The 18226-nt window shown below is 31.8% G+C and overlaps 1 pseudogene; it reads right to left on the bottom strand.

Annotated features, from left to right (window-relative positions):
- Window positions 1-714: 714 nt before the first annotated feature.
- LOC126705011 (alpha-amylase-like) lies at window positions 715-5247 on the bottom strand (annotated as a pseudogene).
- Between the last annotated feature and the right edge of the window lie 12979 nt (window positions 5248-18226).

Here is an 18226-nt window from a genome sequence, read left to right as displayed (position 1 = left end):
AGGTGCGGTGCGGTTTAGCCAAAATCACAACCGCACCGCAAAGTGAGGTGCTAAAAATGGCCCAAACCCGCACCACACCGTATTGCAAACACCCCTAGTTTCCGTTGTTTAAATATCGTTACCAAACGGGCCTCAACCTTTAAAAACTTTGTACATGATTGGATTTAAGAAATAAAATCTTAACCATGAACCATTTCATGGTTAAAAATAGTTTTATAACTTGAGCAATGTGACATCTGGTTGGGCTACTGAAGCCAGATTTCCTTGTATAGAGGTTACCCATATGCAAGTCTGTCAGTAACAAAATGGCCATGGCGTATCAAACCTTAATTTTCTCAAATTTATCATATACTTCATTGTTGTTACAACCATGGTTTGCAGGAGCCAATTCTAATTAATTTATAGAAAAATCTTTGTTCACAAAGATTTTATAAGAAACATATCCAGTGTGTGGTATATGGATCAGATTGAATCTTATAAACTTTCAAGTGGGGTCTGAGCCAATGTCCTCGAGTCCCTAACCGGCCTACGCAAACCTTATACTTTAGAAGCAAACTGGATAGAATGAAAGTTCTCTTTATGCTTAACTTTTATCAGTAATAACATAGCATATATAATTACAAAGGTTCCAAATTGAATTAAACAAAGCAAAGGTAATTCATCATAATGACCTTTGGTTATTCTTTTTCATTTTTATTAATGATCATGATTCTCCTAAGCTTTTTTCTCTCACATAGCATAGTCATTTCCGGAAGTAGCAAGTTGGAAGGTTGGAGGGAGGTTCCCAACCTCATATCTTGGACCAATCTTGGCGATGATCTTCTCATCTATAGTAGCTACATAGAGTGTTGGGGAGATAAACACGTTGGAAGGGAGTTTTCTTAAATAATTAATATAACATATAGAGATATACTTTAACTCAAAAAGTCTAAGTCCAATGAGTATGTGCTTAATTATGTTATATTAACTACTCATTCTTCTCATCTTTATTCAATATGGGACTTCACTCACACGTATAACCCAACAATCTCCCCCTTACATGTGAGTCTCTGCCTATTTGTAGGCTTCAAGACTTCTCCGTGGGCCATGAACAAGTCCTACAAACTTCTCCTTGCCTAATGGGCCATTCCCTTCACTAGTGCATCATCCATGGGCCTCCACATGTCAACTTCACACGTCTTTTATCCTCTATGGGAACTTTGCACCTCATCGTTGTCTAGCACCACTAGCAATAATGCTCATTTGTTGAGCATTTTCCAAGATCGTTTGTGTGGGCTTTATGAGCTTGTTTGGTGCAATATACCATCCCCGCTCCAATTGCGAAAGGGACTTGTCCTACTCCATTTGTGAAAAGGCTTCAAGTACACACATCCCGTTCCCGCTCCAACTGTGAAAGGAATCTCGATAACCTTGCCACCTTTGCCCCACACAACTATTGGCTTTGATACCACTTGTTGGGTCCTGAATAATATTACCACAAATATTAACAATCCAAAATAACAATTACACAAAAGAACACAAATATTTATGTGGAAAACTCTTTCTCCTTGAAGGGAAAACCACGAGACAAACTCCAAATAATTTCATTATTATCAATTCAATTACAATAATTCTTGTGTATGTCTCATAGTTAAAGAAAAATCTCTTTTGTTTTTCTTTGCTTTCACACACACAAATTATCTCTCAAAGGCGGCAACACTTTGCACTCTCCTTTCTATTTTCTTCTCCACGCATAACTCTCTCTTGGCTATCTTTTTTTTTTTTCTAAGCGGCTCCCTCTTGGCCGCTCTCTCTTTTCTCTTTTTGCAACTTCCTCTTTCTTTTCTTTCTCTTCAATATGTAGCACACCCACATGCTTTTTATTCACAAAAAGCTTCAGTCCTTAGATTTCTTTTCCCAGCATAATATGAATTCCTAACATGACTTGAGTTAGGATTCTAATAAGTATTAATTATAAAACACAACTCCTACTTACATTTGGAGTAGGATTCTAGGACTTGTCAACCACGTTCACCTATTTCTAATTGAAAAAGAATTCCATCAATGCTTGCATGGCAAGCTCATTATCTTGAGCACAAATCCTACATGGGCTGGACTTTTATTAGGTGCCATGCACCTCCCAAAAATCTCCCTCTCTAGCCCATCAAGTAAGGAGATCTTCAATTCCAACTCTTTAGTTAGAATTCATGTTGGTCAAGCCAACTCCAAGCTTGACCTTCTTCATTATCTTCACAAGCACTAAGAACACCTTATCAACGTCAATACTTTTCACTCTCAAAGAATTAAATCTCATCTTGCATTTCCTTAATCCAATCCTTTGGCTCCCCCTCATTAGAAGCCCAATTATTCTTGAAGCTAACGATTTGATGTTCTCCAGTAGTCCTTTTCTCGTGAGGTTCATCAATCTCTAGTGGAAGATATCGTTCCCCTTTCTTAAGACCTCCAAGGTCTTTCACTTCATCATCATCCCATGTAGCCTAAGCATTTTCATATTTTTCATCACCTACCACTTCCTCTTTTGCAACACTATTAGGTAATGAGAATTTCACCCTTTTGGTATCAACACCATTAATCCCAACTCTCATCTGTGGAGTCTTCTCAAAATCTTTAATCTTATTGGACTTCTTCTTACAGGTCTTCACATAAGTTCTGTACATACCGCATCATGTATATCCTCTTGCAACAACCAATGAACCGTTAGTAAGTTTCCATCTTCCATTACCAAGGTAGTTATAATAACCTGCTTGATCCATAACCAATGTAGAAAACACATTCATCTTTAAATTTGGAACCTGTCGCACATCCTTCAACGTCATAGTGCTACCAACATTGGTTTCAATGCACACATCATCAATTCCCACAATTTTTGAGTAACTGGAATTACCCATCTTCACTGTACCAAAGGTTCCTACTTTGTACGTGGTAAACAACCCTTTCTTAGGGATAACATGATGAAAAGCTGTCGAATCAACAACCCACTCAACATCATTATTAGCAACGTGCTCACACTTTTGCTTTTCACAACAGCTGTAGTATTTTTCTCACTATCATTCTTTTTATCTTTGACTTCAGTTTGTTCTTTATTCCAATGTCAACAATCTCTTCTTATGTGACCATTTTTCTCAAAATAGAAGCATTCTCTAGTTTCCTTAAACTAAGATCTATTTCTTGATTGTGACCTACCATTGAATTTTCGATTATTAGGTCCTTTACTTCCACCTCTACTTCTACCTCTACTCTTGTTCTCCGTGACAAAAGCTTGATCTTGTTGTACATTGTCTATATTCACACCTCTCTTGCGAATCTCTTCACTTACAATCAAATCTCAAATATCATCATATTTAAGTTTGTTTTTTTTCTGCAAAATTACTCATTGCCATTCTCATGGCTTTCCAATTATTTGGTAAAGAAGCTAAAAGAATCAATGCACGATTACTCGAACTTCATCATCAAATTGAATTTCCACTGAGGATAATTGATTTGTGATCGTATTGAACTCATTTAGATGCTGCGCTACAGGAGTGCCTTCTACCTTCTTCAGATTAAACAACTTCTTCATCAGAAGCACCTTGTTGTTAGCCAATGACTTTTCATACATGCCAGACAAAGCCTTCATTAGATCCACTGTAGTCTTTTCCTTTACAACATTGTGTGCAACTGATCTTGGCAGAGTTAATCGAATAACTCCCAGTACCTGTCTATCAAGAAAGTTTCAGTCTTCATCCCTCATAGTTTCAGGTTTCTTCCCCAAAAGAGTGGGATGCAATTTCTTCCCATAGAGATAATCTTCAATCTACATCCTCCAATACCCAAAGTCTATTCTATCAAACTTCTCAATTCCTGAAGCCTTGTCTTCTTCTCCAGGCATCGCTTCAACTCTAATTTTAGCTCTGATACCACTTGTTGGGGAGATAAACACCTTGGGTATTTGAATAATTGATATAATATAAGAGACACACTTTAATCCTAAGGGTATGTGCTTAATTATATTATATTAACTATTTATTCTTCTCATCTTTATTCAATGTGGGACTTCACTCACACGTGTAACTCAACATAGAGATCTGCATCAAAGGTTAGAATTTGCACAAAACTTGTGGGCTTGATCCCATTTCTTGATCGAATTGCAATGAGTATAGAGTTCCCCTCTTTGAGACCCCAGTCAAAGAAGTGATGATAAAACTGTCACAAAATACAAGATCACAGTAATTCAAACAAAGAGAGAAGAACATTTATTTGTTAATAATCAGTAGTATCAATAGCATTAAAGAATAACTTGTCAATTTGGATTAAATTATCTTGGTGTCAATAATTAGGTATCAATGGAAATTGGATCTGCTAATAGTAATTAGCAATTTAGCATGCTCCAAAATCCATCAGAACCTTTTTAGTAGTAAAGAGCAGTTTTTGCAAATATTTATTTTTTTTTGCAGAAATAGTTTTCAAAACAATGTGCAGCTATGTAACAAGATCCTATACTACAACTGATAATTTTTTTCATTTGCATCCTTGAATGGATTAACACATAGGAGTTTAGTGTGTCAGTATAACAACTGAATACTCAACTGAATTTCAGCAAATAAGTAAATACAGTATGCTTTTTCCAGTGATGTTTTAGTCAAATTTTGGAAACTTGAAGAGATAGTTATCAATTAAGTACTAACAGATTTCTGCACTAAAGGCTATTTTTTGAATTCCAAACAATTTCGTGGATCTACTTTTTGTTCATCTAGGAGCAGTAGCACCATATGAAAATAACATGAAAAAAACAAAACATCTGGTGAGAGAAAAAGTAAAAAGAGTAAAAAAGAACTTACAATTGATGGGATCCCTAGATGAGTAAGAATATAGACATATCCCTGGATGACTTTATCTGGTGGGAATGGCCAAAGGTTCTGTGTGAAACCTGTATCATGATTATCTATGAACGTTACAGCATTTCCTAGCCTCAAGCCAATCATTCCTGGAATTGCAGTTTGAAGTATCTCTTTAGTCGTAAAATCAAAAGCTGTAACACATCCTCCAGCAGCTTGTATCCATTTCACAAGATGACCATCCCGGTTGTACACTGGTTTTCCATCACTTCCATAAGCAAGAGTGTTCCATATTTCACCTACTGCAAAATTTGGCTTAGCATTAGCCATATACTTCAGTCTTTAGCCAGTTCATCCAATCTAATAGCTCTCATTGGACCCGTAGGTTTGTGTGGTCAATATCTGGAGCACCACCACCACTGTCAGGATTCCATTAAACTTTTTATTTTTATTTTTTTATAATAGGAATATTAATGACTATTTTATAATATTTTTATAAATTATTGATGTGACAAATTCTTACTGGTTTTAATCTAAGCTCACCACCAGGGACGTAGCCAGAAATTTTTATTTGAGGGGGCCAACTTATGATACTAATTTATTAGCTTATAGAAACTTCCATAAACATGCACAAACACAAATATCTATACACACATATATCTTAGTATCCTCCGTAGTGAATCTTTAAAATTTTTATTTGTAATATAAGTTACCAAATTATCAACCAAAGTGAGTAAAAAATTTTCTATTGAACTAATGAAGTATTCAAAGATATAAATGATTCAAAACTTTAATAAACACAAGAACACATTTTACAATAAAAAAGAATGTGAGAAAGAAAAAAAAAAAAATTCTTTATAACACTAGACCAATTGGACAATTTTTTTTGAGAATCATTGGACTAGCTCAAATATTTGGGGGGCCTAGTCTCATTTTTGTAGGCTAATAATTAAAACGTTAAATATTTATATATATTACTAAAATATTTTTAAAATTGGGGGGGGGGGGATGGCCCCTACTCATACACGTAGCTCCGTCCTTGCTTACCACTAACATTACATTTTTATTTATCGATAATTATTTAAAAAATGATAAAGCAACATTAATAGTTTGGAAAAATATTATAAACTAGAATGTGAATGTAGCATTACTTTTTTTTTTTTTTTTTTGGTACATTTTCTGTGGTGGGACCGATTAAGTACGGACAAGTTAGCTCAACATGGTGGTTATATAATTTGGGGACGTGTATTTGTGGGGTACAAGCGGACTTGAAGACATTGGGTTTTTGGCTTTTGATGAGATTTGAGAGTTGGGACTTGGGACTTTCGTCAGTCTCTGGACTGTGTGGAAGGATGTCTTTACTCTTTATAGCCTTACTATTATGTAATAAAATGGAGACAAAATCTCCTACACTTTTTATTGGAGTATAATTATTTTGAAATATTTTAATTAACATAAATAATAAAATAACGGAAATTTTAAATAAAAAAATTATTTTTTTACATGATAAAATATAATTTTAATATATACATGTGATTTTTTTTTTTTCTTTTCTGACTTTTAGTGTTAGTTAAAGGATATATGTGTTCATTGATTAACAAAATTACTTAGAGTGTGTTCGGGAAGTGATGAAAGTTGAAACTTATTAGAGTTCTTAGCTTATTTTTACTACTATTTATGAGTTACATTGCACTTTTTGGTACTATTCATAAGTTTCATTGTACTATTCAGTTAGCTTTTAACTTTTTCTATATTGCTTTCAGCAAAAAAATTGCAATTTCAATTAAATAAGTTGTTTCCAAATAGACCCTTAAAAGAGTAAATAAGAAAATAAATCCACAACTAATACCATTTTTTTGACCAACCATTAACAACTTGTCACTTAAACTTTGTTATAAAATTGTTGTGAAAATATCGCTTTTTAAGGAGCTTTATGGACTAAAAATAGTACTATCTTTTCAAAAACAATCATATTCAATGTAGCCTTATGCTTGAATTTAGAATAAATTATGAAAAACCTCACTTGAGGTTTTGGAGGAATGACATTCCACCTCCAAAATTATTAGCTTATACAAACTTCCATAAACATACACAAACACAAATATCTATACACACATATATCTTAGTGTAGGGACTGGGTTTGAGTATTTCTTCTATTAAATGAGTGGACTCAGGCCCAACTAGCCCAATACAATAAATTTATAGAGAATGAGTTTAAAAACTAGGCCTTAGTGAGGGTTACAACAACTAGGCATGGTTATGAGTGGAATGAATAACAAGGACGTGGACTAAAGTGTGAAATTCTGTCCTCGGCCCTCATCTAAGGAGCTTGTTGTTCTTATTATTTCTTCAGTGCTTGGTTATAAAGGTTTCAAAGATGATACAAATTGCTACCGTATTCTCTATTTCTCACTCTCCTCCTTTTCTTGGAGGATTTCTTACATTATATATCCCCTTTCAGTTGATCTTGGCCCTCCATTTGTTGATCATGCAGGTCACTACTCGAGTGCTTGTCCCATCAACCGCCTTCCCAAGCCTTCTGTGAATTGCAGCAACCAAGGCAGCACTGTTCAGGGGTCGTTTTCTCATTAATGCGGCCAGAACGTTAGTTGTGGGCATTTAATGCGAAGGTGACAGTTTCTTCTTGAATTGCCCTTTCACCATGCTCCCATGGCTGACCCATTGTACTTGTCCTTTTTCTTAGGATGTTCTGGGAGGCTGCCTTTGATGGCGTGCCGCTCTTCCCTTCTATGATCTCGGTTGGCCGAGAACAGGATTGTCCTCGGCGATGTTTCTTGGCAATTTGGACTTTCTTCGTTCGTCCTCGGGCATTTCTTCCTCCTTGGCGTGGGCCTTGGGCTTAGTATAAAGTGGGCTAGGGTTGCCAAATTCTTTGACCCCACACTTAGTATCCTCCATAATAAATCCTTAAAATTTTTATTTTAAATATAAGTTATCAAATTATCAACCAAAGTGAGTAAAATTTTTTCAATTGAACTAATAAGTATTCAAAGATATGAATGATTCAAAATTTTAATAGACACAAGAACACATTTTACAATAAAAAATGAATGTGAGAAAGAAAAAAAAAACATTCTTTATAACACTAGACCAATTGGACAATTTTTTAAAGAGAATTATTGCACTAGCTCAAGTATTTGGGGGGGCCAAGTCTCATTTTTGTAGGCTAATAATTAAAACGTTAAATATTTATATATAGTATTAAAATATTTTTAAAATGGGGGGTGGGGGCATGGCCCCTACTCATACATGTAGCTCTGTCTTTGCTCATCACTAACATCACATTTTTATTTATCAATAATTATTTGAAAAATACTAAAGCAACATTAATGGTTTGGAAAAATATTATAAAATAGATTATGAATGTAGTATTACTTTTTTTGGGGTACATTTTCTGTGGTGGGACCGATTAAGTAAAGATAAGATAGCTCAACCGGTAACTTGTAAAAAGTCTGATGGTTGAATAAGAGATTTTGGGTTCAATTCTTGCCAATATAAAAAATCGATTGATATCTTGATCTGATGATAAAGAGTTATCATTTTAAGTGAATGTCATATATTGAAACTCTTAGAGCATCCATAACAGATGTGCCAAATGCCAAATATTTGGCACATTTGGCACACCAAACACAAAACAGAGTATTATCGGATGTTCTAAATCTCAAAAATTATGTCACATTGCTACAGTACCATCTCAAATATGAGACAATACAAACAACAATTGTAAAATCAAATATTATTATTTTATTGCGTTTTTCTCTCTCCTCTTCCACAGATATCTCTCTCTCCATCGACTCTATCTCATTTCTTCTCTCTCTGTCACTCTCTATCTCTTCCCTCTCCTCCCTGCTCAAGAAAGTTGCTCAAGATCACTCTCCAGTCCTCGCTACCGATCTCGCCAGTCCTTGCCGCTGATCTCGCCACATCATTCTCCACAACTCGCCGCTGATCTTGCCACCTCATGCTCCAGCCCTCGTCACCGACACCCACAACCCTCACCACCAACCTTTAGATCTCTCTTAATCGGGTTGTGGGTGTGAGATTTGGGATGGGTTTCGATGTGGGTTTTGGGTCAGCGTTTTGGATCGGCAGTGTGTGGGTTGTGGGTCGAGGTTTTGGGTCGGCATTTTTTTGTCTCTAGTTTGTTGGTTGGTTGAGGTTTTTTTTTTTTTTTTTTTGGTTGTTGAGGTTTTTGGATTTGGAATTTGTTAGTGTTGTTGCTATTGATGTTGTTGCTATTGTTGATTGGCGTTGATGTTGTTACGGTTGTTGTTGATAATGGGGAGGAGGTAATATATTATTTTAATGTGTAGTAAATATTATTTTAATGTATAAAATTAAATGATAAACCGTCTGATAAATAAGATATTATAAAATAATGTGATAAAATAATAAAGTAAATTTTTAATGTATCAAAATGATATTTTTTATAAAACATTTGCTACAGTACTACGGATATTTTTTTTTTATTTTTTTATTTTAAGGACCACGTTACATGAATATAGACAAAAAGGGTGACTTAAGAGGATTCCTTATGTTATGTTAGTCTCCGACACTGCTTCGGGTGACTTCAGAGTTAAAAGAGTAGTATTTTGGTTGACGTGGCGGTTATATAATTTGGGGATGTGTATTTGTGGGGTACACGCGGACTTGTAGACATTGGGTTTTTGGCTTTTGATGAGATTTGAGAGTTGGAACTTGGGACTTCGTCAGTCTCTGGACTCTCTGGAAGTTTCCTTCCTCTTCGCCAAAAGGCAGCAGCTTCTTACAGACTTGAGGCTTCAAGACAGAAATAGTAACAATTTTGGGAAGCAAAAGTACATCGCAGCTTTAACGGCTATGCCGTTTCCATAACTCTCCTGTCTTTACTCTTTATAGTATTATTACTATTATGTAATAAAATGGAGACAAAATCTCCTACAGTTTTTATTGGAGTATAATTATTTTGAAAGATTTTAATCAACATAAATAATAAAATAAAGGAAAATTTAAATAAAAAATTATTTTTTACATGATAAAATATAATTTTAATATATACATGTGATTTTTTTTTTCTGACTTTTAGAGTTAATTAAAGGATATATGTGTTCATTGATTAACAAAATTATATAGAGTGTGTTTGGGAAGTGATGAAAGTTGAAACTTATTAGAGTTTTTAACTTATTTTTACTACTATTTATAAGTCATATTACACTTTTTGGTACTATTCATAGGTTCTATTGTACTATTCAGCTAGCTTTTAGTTTTTTTTTTTTTTTAATTTTTTTTATGTTACTTTCAGCAAAAAAATTTCAATTTCAGCTAAATAAATTGTTTCCAAATAGACTCTTAAAAGAGTAAATAAGAAAATAAATCCACAACTAATACCCTTTTTTTTTACCAACCATTAACAACTTGTTACTTAGACTTTGTTATAAAATTGTTGTAAAAATATTGCTTTTTAAGGAGCTTTATGGACTAAAAATAGTACTATCTTTTCAAAAACAATCATATTCAATGTAGCCATATGCTTGAATTTAGAATAAATTATGAAAAACCTCACTTGAGGTTTTGGAGGAATTATGACATTCCACCTCCAAAATTAAGGGAACTAACACTCTCATTCCTTGATGTTTGAAGAAAATTATCACATTAATCATTCCTTTAAATAACAATAACATAATATTGTCGTGTATCACTTTATTTTTTGTTTTGTTTTTGTTTTTGTTTTTTTTTTTTTTCATTTTTTGATTAGTTTATCTTTTTAAAGTAAACAAACGCCCCACTACAAATGATTATAATATAATTTGTAAAAATATGTAGAATTGTAAATGCGTAATGTTATAGATATAATAATTTTTACAATAGTTTAATTGACAGTGCAAATTCTTTTCGTTAAGTTGTTGATGGTTTTTAAAAATAAAATAAATAAATTGGCTTCAATCCCCAGGTATATAAACTGATTAAGAAAAATTGGAGTAAAACAACTAAATCATTTGTTAAGCTAGGTTGAAGGAGACAATCAATTTCTAAAACAATGTATTGACAGGAAGGAAGTTAGGGATAGGGTTGTAAATGAGCTGAGCCGAGCCGAGCCAATTATTAAAAGTTCAAACTTGTTCATTTAATTTTTCTTTTTTTTTTTTCTGAACATGAGCTGAGCTTAAGCTCATCACCAAACTAGATTTTCTATTTAAACTTGACTCATTTTCTTGTTGAACTAGCTAGAGATTATTCACGAGCTACTTGATTAGTTTATTCTTTTCCTATATATTGTGAAACCATGACTAAAATATTTTATTTCTTTATAATTCTATGAATTTTTACTACAAATAAACTACTTATATCATCAATAAGTTACAAACAATAATTTAAGATCATATGAACCTATTGTCAAAATCATAGAATTCAATTTTAAGTATATATAATTATATTTTTTTTGACAAATATACATATTCAAATATAATATTATATATAATTAAATCAAGCCTTCATGCTTATGAGCTTGTTCACAAATATATTATTATGTTTGAACTTTGCTCGTTTAATAATCGAGTCTAAACTTATAACTTGTTTTCTAAACAAACACACATAAGCATGCCTTTTCCCAAGCTGAACTCAGGTTGTTCATAAACACCTTGGTTTATTTACAGCCCTAGTTAGGGGTGAAAGTGTTTGAATATGGGTGCTTGATATTATCCCTTAACTATTGTACTTTCAGGTTTTCAATTAAATTTAAACATAGGCTACATTAAACAATACAACATAAAAATTATTAACTCTCTCAATAACAATTAAACCCTAAGTTGCAACACTGAAGGATCTGTAACTAAGTCTTACCTTATTATTATTTAGTTGAAGAGGAGTCAATTCTATGACTAATAAATAAAAAGCTAAATTACATGATATATTTTATCTATATATATATATATGTATATACATAATATAATATAACTAAACTTAATTTAATTAGAAATTATTTAAAAAGTAACAAACATATTTAATCAATTTTTTCAATGTTAGGTTGCTTTGGTCCAATAGAATTCGTGATATATATAAATTTTAATATATTTTTAGTAACATTTTAGCATTTATAGCTTAGAAAATTAAAATGCTCACATGAAAAGGTGAGTTTAAAGCTTATATGACCTCTATCAAACACACACACACACAAAAAAAAAAAAAAAAAAAAAAGAAAAAAAAAAGAAAGAAGAATCTTAGATGACAATATAGTGATATATAAGGAACAAGTGCTGAAAAATTACACTTTCGTTTTACTATAGTACTAAAATTTTTAACATATCTAAATATGATAAAATTCATATTTATTTGATACACAATAATAATACTTGGAGAAAGAAAATTTGAAGTTATATCTTCTGCATGGAAAGGCTGAATAGTGCCACTAAACCACAAGGTACTTTTTTTTGAGAAAGAAACCACAAGGTACTAGATTTAGAGAATTATGCTCTAGTATAGAATATAACATAACAAATAAAAATGAATGTCAAGATTGTTAATGTAATATAATATATCCTATATTCTAGTACATCATGATGGGAAATTAATATAATAAAATCTTTGAATTCTTTTTTGGAATCAATTTGAACAATTCTAGAAACAATAAAGTATAATAAAAAAATCATTATATAAACAAAGCTGCAATATGATCATATTATACACGTGTACAGTGTTGCATTCGTATTAGCTTAGCTGTAGTTGTGTAAACTACGCTACGCAGTACATCGGACTCCAGAGTCAGCCAGCGAAGCACACAAAGACAAAGCGAAAGCATTAAGAGTTGACCAAGTCTTTTGTGTTTTAACTTTTAACATACCAAACAAAATTCTTTTTAACAGCAGTGTGAACATATAAGACTTTGAGAGGGTTGTTCTCAGAAGCAAAAAACACCGTGTGAGTTGAAATTTCAAAAGCGTGAAAAGGTCAATTGCCAGCTCAGTAATGGACGGTAGTTTTGAATGGGTTGGGCCGGATGGACTTGGCCCAAGTCTATCTTGCATTTATAGTCTTGCATTTGAAGGGAAGAGAGATTTGTTTCAATTTTTTTTTTAAACGAAAAAAAAAAAAAAAAAAAAAAAATCTCCGCTTGCTTGTAAAATTAGGATTAAATTTAGGTATAATACATTAAGTTCTCCAATTAAATTAAAAAACATATAGCATAAATAGTGTTATATTTTCAAGAACAATTAAGTTTATGTACTTTGTTTGTTTTATAAATGTTTTTATTGAATATTTCAAAAGAATTTCACAGAAAGACATTGACAGAAGAATTTCAAAAGAAGTTTTTATTTGTTCCAAATATAATCCTTTTCCAAAAACCCAATTGCAGACTACCATGAGTAAAAGATTCTCTCAGAAAGACAAGGGCAAGGCACCAGCGGTGCAACCCAGAGGTTTGTCAAGGCTTCTTTTATTAAAATATCTGTTATATGAATATTTAAAAATGCTATAAAGGGTGTACATTTGTCATTTAGTACTTCTATTAGTCTATCAATATATCTGTCATTATTATTAAAAGAAATAATAATTTTACCATCTATATTTTGTGTGGGGGCAATAGTCTCAAATTGCCATCTATCAGTCCATATACTATTAGTCCATGCATATTGATTACAAAAGATTGTATTTATATTTCCGTCTTCTATGAATTCTTCTGTAGATTGGACTTTATGTAAGAAAGGAGAACAAAAACAAGGAGAATAAAAACATATTTCTGTCTTTCTGTCTTGTTTATATTCTTTTTTGTCATTTTCTGTTAATTGATTAACAAGTAGCATTTCTGTCTTTAAAGATGACAAACTTCTTTCAGTTCTATAGATTCCTCTATCGTTGATATCTGTTGAAATAATAACCTTTTTGGAAGAGTGTATTTCTTTCAGGACAGGTGGTACAATGAATTTAAAGAATATATCTTTTTCCAATATATTAGTTTTAATTCTTTCGTCTGTCACTAAAAAGGGATAAATTAAAGACAGAAGTATTTTCAAGTAAGATTTTATTTGTTTCAGTTTTCATATTCCATACCCTGTTTTAATCTATTTTGACTATATCTATTTTGTTATTCTCTTCTTTATCAACTATTTTATCATTGTTTATGCTTCTATATTACTGCTGTGCTTACTCCTGGGTAGTCAATGGTATTAGAGCAGACAGACTATTACTGTTCAAGATAGACTTTTACTGTTCAAGATTCTACCGACAGATTAACTTGAGTCCACTTTACTTAACTCAAGTTACTTTTGAAGACTTATCATGGTTCACTTTATCTATAAATAGACAGACTTCGAAGACAGAAGACAGGTCCAGTTCTAAGGTCCAGAATTAAGGTCCAGTTCCAAGGTCCAATCTTTAGAAAGACTTTTAGCTTTCCTTTTCCCTCTCCGAAAGACTTTTGTACTTTACTTTATCTTTTTGTAATCTTGTAACCTTTCCTTCAGACAGATAATCTTGTAGCCTTACCTTTCCAGACAGACAATCTTGTAACTCTTTATAGATTTTACTTTGTAATCTTGTAACTCTTCAGACAGTGTTTATTTTCAAAGCTTGTAAGAAAGACAGAAGTTTTCAGTTTTAATCAAAGACAGAAGTATTTTCAAGTAAGATTTTATTTGTTTCAGTTTTCATATTCCATACCCTGTTTTAATCTATTTTTGACTATATCTATTTTGCAATTCTCTTCCTTATCAACTATTTTATAATTGTTTATGCTTCTATATTACTGCTGTGCTTTGAATATGGGTGCTTGATATTATCCCTTAACTATTGTACTTTCAGGTTTTCAATTAAATTTAAACATAGGCTACATTGAACAATACAACATAAAAATTATTAACTCTCTCAATAACAATTAAACCCTAAGTTGCAACACTGAAGGATCTGTAACTAAGTCTTACCTTATTATTATTTAGTTGAAGAGGAGTCAATTCTATGACTAATAAATAAAAAGCTAAATTACATGATATATTTTATCTATATATATATATATATGTATATACATAATATAATATAACTAAACTTAATTTAATTAGAAATTATTTAAAAAGTAACAAACATATTTAATCAATTTTTTCAATGTTAGGTTGCTTTGGTCCAATAGAATTCGTGATATATATAAATTTTAATATATTTTTAGTAACATTTTAGCATTTATAGCTTAGAAAATTAAAATGCTCACATGAAAAGGTGAGTTTAAAGCTTATATGACCTCTATCAAACACACACACACAAAAAAAGAAAAAAAAAAAAAGAAAAAAAAAGAAAGAAGAATCTTAGATGACAATATAGTGATATATAAGGAACAAGTGCTGAAAAATTACACTTTCGTTTTACTATAGTACTAAAATTTTTAACATATCTAAATATGATAAAATTCATATTTATTTGATACACAATAATAATAATTGGAGAAAGAAAATTTGAAGTTATATCTTCTGCATGGAAAGGCTGAATAGTGCCACTAAACCACAAGGTACTTTTTTTTGAGAAAGAAACCACAAGGTACTAGATTTAGAGAATTATGCTCTAGTATAGAATATAACATAACAAATAAAAATGAATGTCAAGATTGTTAATGTAATATAATATATCCTATATTCTAGTACATCATGATGGGAAATTAATATAATAAAATCTTTGAATTCTTTTTTGGAATCAATTTGAACAATTCCAGAAACAATAAAGTATAATAAAAAAATCATTATATAAACAAAGCTGCAATATGATCATATTATACACGTGTACAGTGTTGCATTCGTATTAGCTTAGCTGTAGTTGTGTAAACTACGCTACGCAGTACATCGGACTCCAGAGTCAGCCAGCGAAGCACACAAAGACAAAGCAAAAGCATTAAGAGTTGACCAAGTCTTTTGTGTTTTAACTTTTAACATACCAAACAAAATTCTTTTTAACAGCAGTGTGAACATATAAGACTTTGAGAGGGTTGTTCTCAGAAGCAAAAAACACCGTGTGAGTTGAAATTTCAAGAGCGTGAAAAGGTCAATTGCCAGCTCAGTAATGGACGGTAGTTTTGAATGGGTTGGGCCGGATGGACTTGGCCCAAGTCTATCTTGCATTTATAGTCTTGCATTTGAAGGGAAGAGAGATTTGTTTCAATTTTTTTTAAACGAAAAAAAAAAAAAAAAAAAAAAAAAATCTCCGCTTGCTTGTAAAATTAGGATTAAATTTAGGTATAATACATTAAGTTCTCCAATTAAATTAAAAAACATATAGCATAAATAGTGTTATATTTTCAAGAACAATTAAGTTTATGTACTTGTGTTTAAATTTAAATAGGAAACTGAAGAAGAGAAATCAAATTCATCTATGAGACAACAAAAGAAGAGATAAACCTGCCTCGTCTATCATATGGATGAGGATAGCCAACATTAAAAGAGCTCTCCATAGATGACACGGGTAACGGTTCACATTATAAACAAGTAAAAGTGTAACGGATGAACCAACTAACAAAAGATCATTGAATTCTATAATGCTCCAGTATTCATTACCAACGAATCCATAATCATAAAGAGAGGCATTTACTCCCATCCTAAGACCTATAAAAAGACACAAGGAATCATAACAAAGGTATGCAAGATATGCATAACAACTCTCTAGCCACATAGCAATTTCTGTGATCAATTGAGCTTTGATCTTACTAACTAGCACGTCGAAGTCTCTTTGGCACGCATCACACCGGTGTACTCAAAGTATATTTATCCCTTTTGTAGGATTTCACAGTTGCTGACTTAACGCCATCCATCTATATTGACGAGGAGTCCAACTGACAATTTTCTGCATCATCAGAAACCTATCTAAGAAACTATACATTATTCTTACCTGTGAAATTAATAGAGATCGTTGCATGTTAAAAATTTAGTTTTTATCTATGTTAAGACTTAAAAGTCTTGTAGTTTAACTAGTTGACATCTTGATGTTTTCAATAGAGATATCTAGGATTCAAATCACCTCACTCTCAATTATCGAATTACAAAAAACAAATCCATAAATATTATTATTCAGTATAATAATATTTTATTATATGATGTGAAATAATAATAAAGATTTTTATATTTATCAAAATGATATCTTAATTGTGTAATGGCAAGATATATATACAATCATATTAAATGTTTAATATTAGAATATACAGTTTTATATAAAAAGTTAATTATAATAAATGTCTATTAGTAATTGTAATTATCAATTTTACCAAAAAAAAATTGTAATTATCAAATTTCATATTTAGGCAAAAAATAAATATAAAAAGGATAAAATTATCTTATGTATTAAACCTTCTCATACATTATATGAGTTATATATATATATATATATATGATGCTGCCAGGTTGGGTCCGGTTCAGAATTCCACTTCACAGGAAATATATAATGGTGGCCTAGTTGATCAGTCAGTGTCCACTTTGCCATTGGTGGCCACTGGTAATTCCATACAAAGCAAGCAAGTGCGGGACAGAGTTTGTAGTTTGTACATAGATTCTCCGACATCTAAACCGCAAGTGACCATTGTCTTTGTGTCATCCAAGTTTTCATAGAAACTTAGTTTCTGATTGTGATACGCTGATGCTGCTACTTGTCACAAAGAATATTTTTCCAATAACCAAAACTTTAATTAGTGATTCAAATTAACCATGTGTCCCTTTTGTGAGTTTTACTGGATCCTAATGGACAAGAATCTCTGATGCCATTACCAGGAGAGTAGAGAATAATTTTAGTTTCTACCTGTAAAATAAATGATTCCAGAATCGGATTGACACCTTTTGTAGTAAACTGACCTCTAAAAAATTAAAGCTTGTAAAAGAAGTACTTTTTTTGTACGAATACAGTGATGTAATACAGTAATAGAAAGATGATCAAAGTCCATGCAGAGCAGCTTCATGATTCATGAGCTGCCAACGAAATTAAAACTGGAAACAAAAACAGGTGTTTTTAGAAAGACAGGGATTGTTTGGTAGTGTAACTAGAATAATAGTTTTCAGTGTTTAAACAACATTAAACATATTTCCACATTTTTTCACCTACACGTACTTCTAAAAAATACAAACAACGTTACTAAAACAATATTACCAAACCAGCCCTGAACCTTTGAAAACTTTGAACATTATTGGATTCAGGAAAGAAAATCTTAACCGTGAACCATTTTATTCTTGAACAATGTCACATCTGGTTGGGCTATTGAAGCTAGATTTCCTTGTAGAGGTTACCTATATGAAAGTCTGTCAGTAAAAAAATGGGCAAGGCATATCAAACCTTAATTTTCTCAATTTTATCATATACTTCATTGTTGTTACAACCTTGGTTTCCAGGACTCAATTCTAATTTATAGAAAAAACATTATAACAGATATTTTTTAAGGAACATATCCAGTGTGTGGTATA

This window comes from Quercus robur, chromosome 11 (genome assembly GCF_932294415.1).
Source record: "Quercus robur chromosome 11, dhQueRobu3.1, whole genome shotgun sequence".
Taxonomy (NCBI): Eukaryota; Viridiplantae; Streptophyta; class Magnoliopsida; order Fagales; family Fagaceae; genus Quercus; species Quercus robur.
This window is presented reverse-complemented; position numbering and strand designations above follow the sequence as displayed.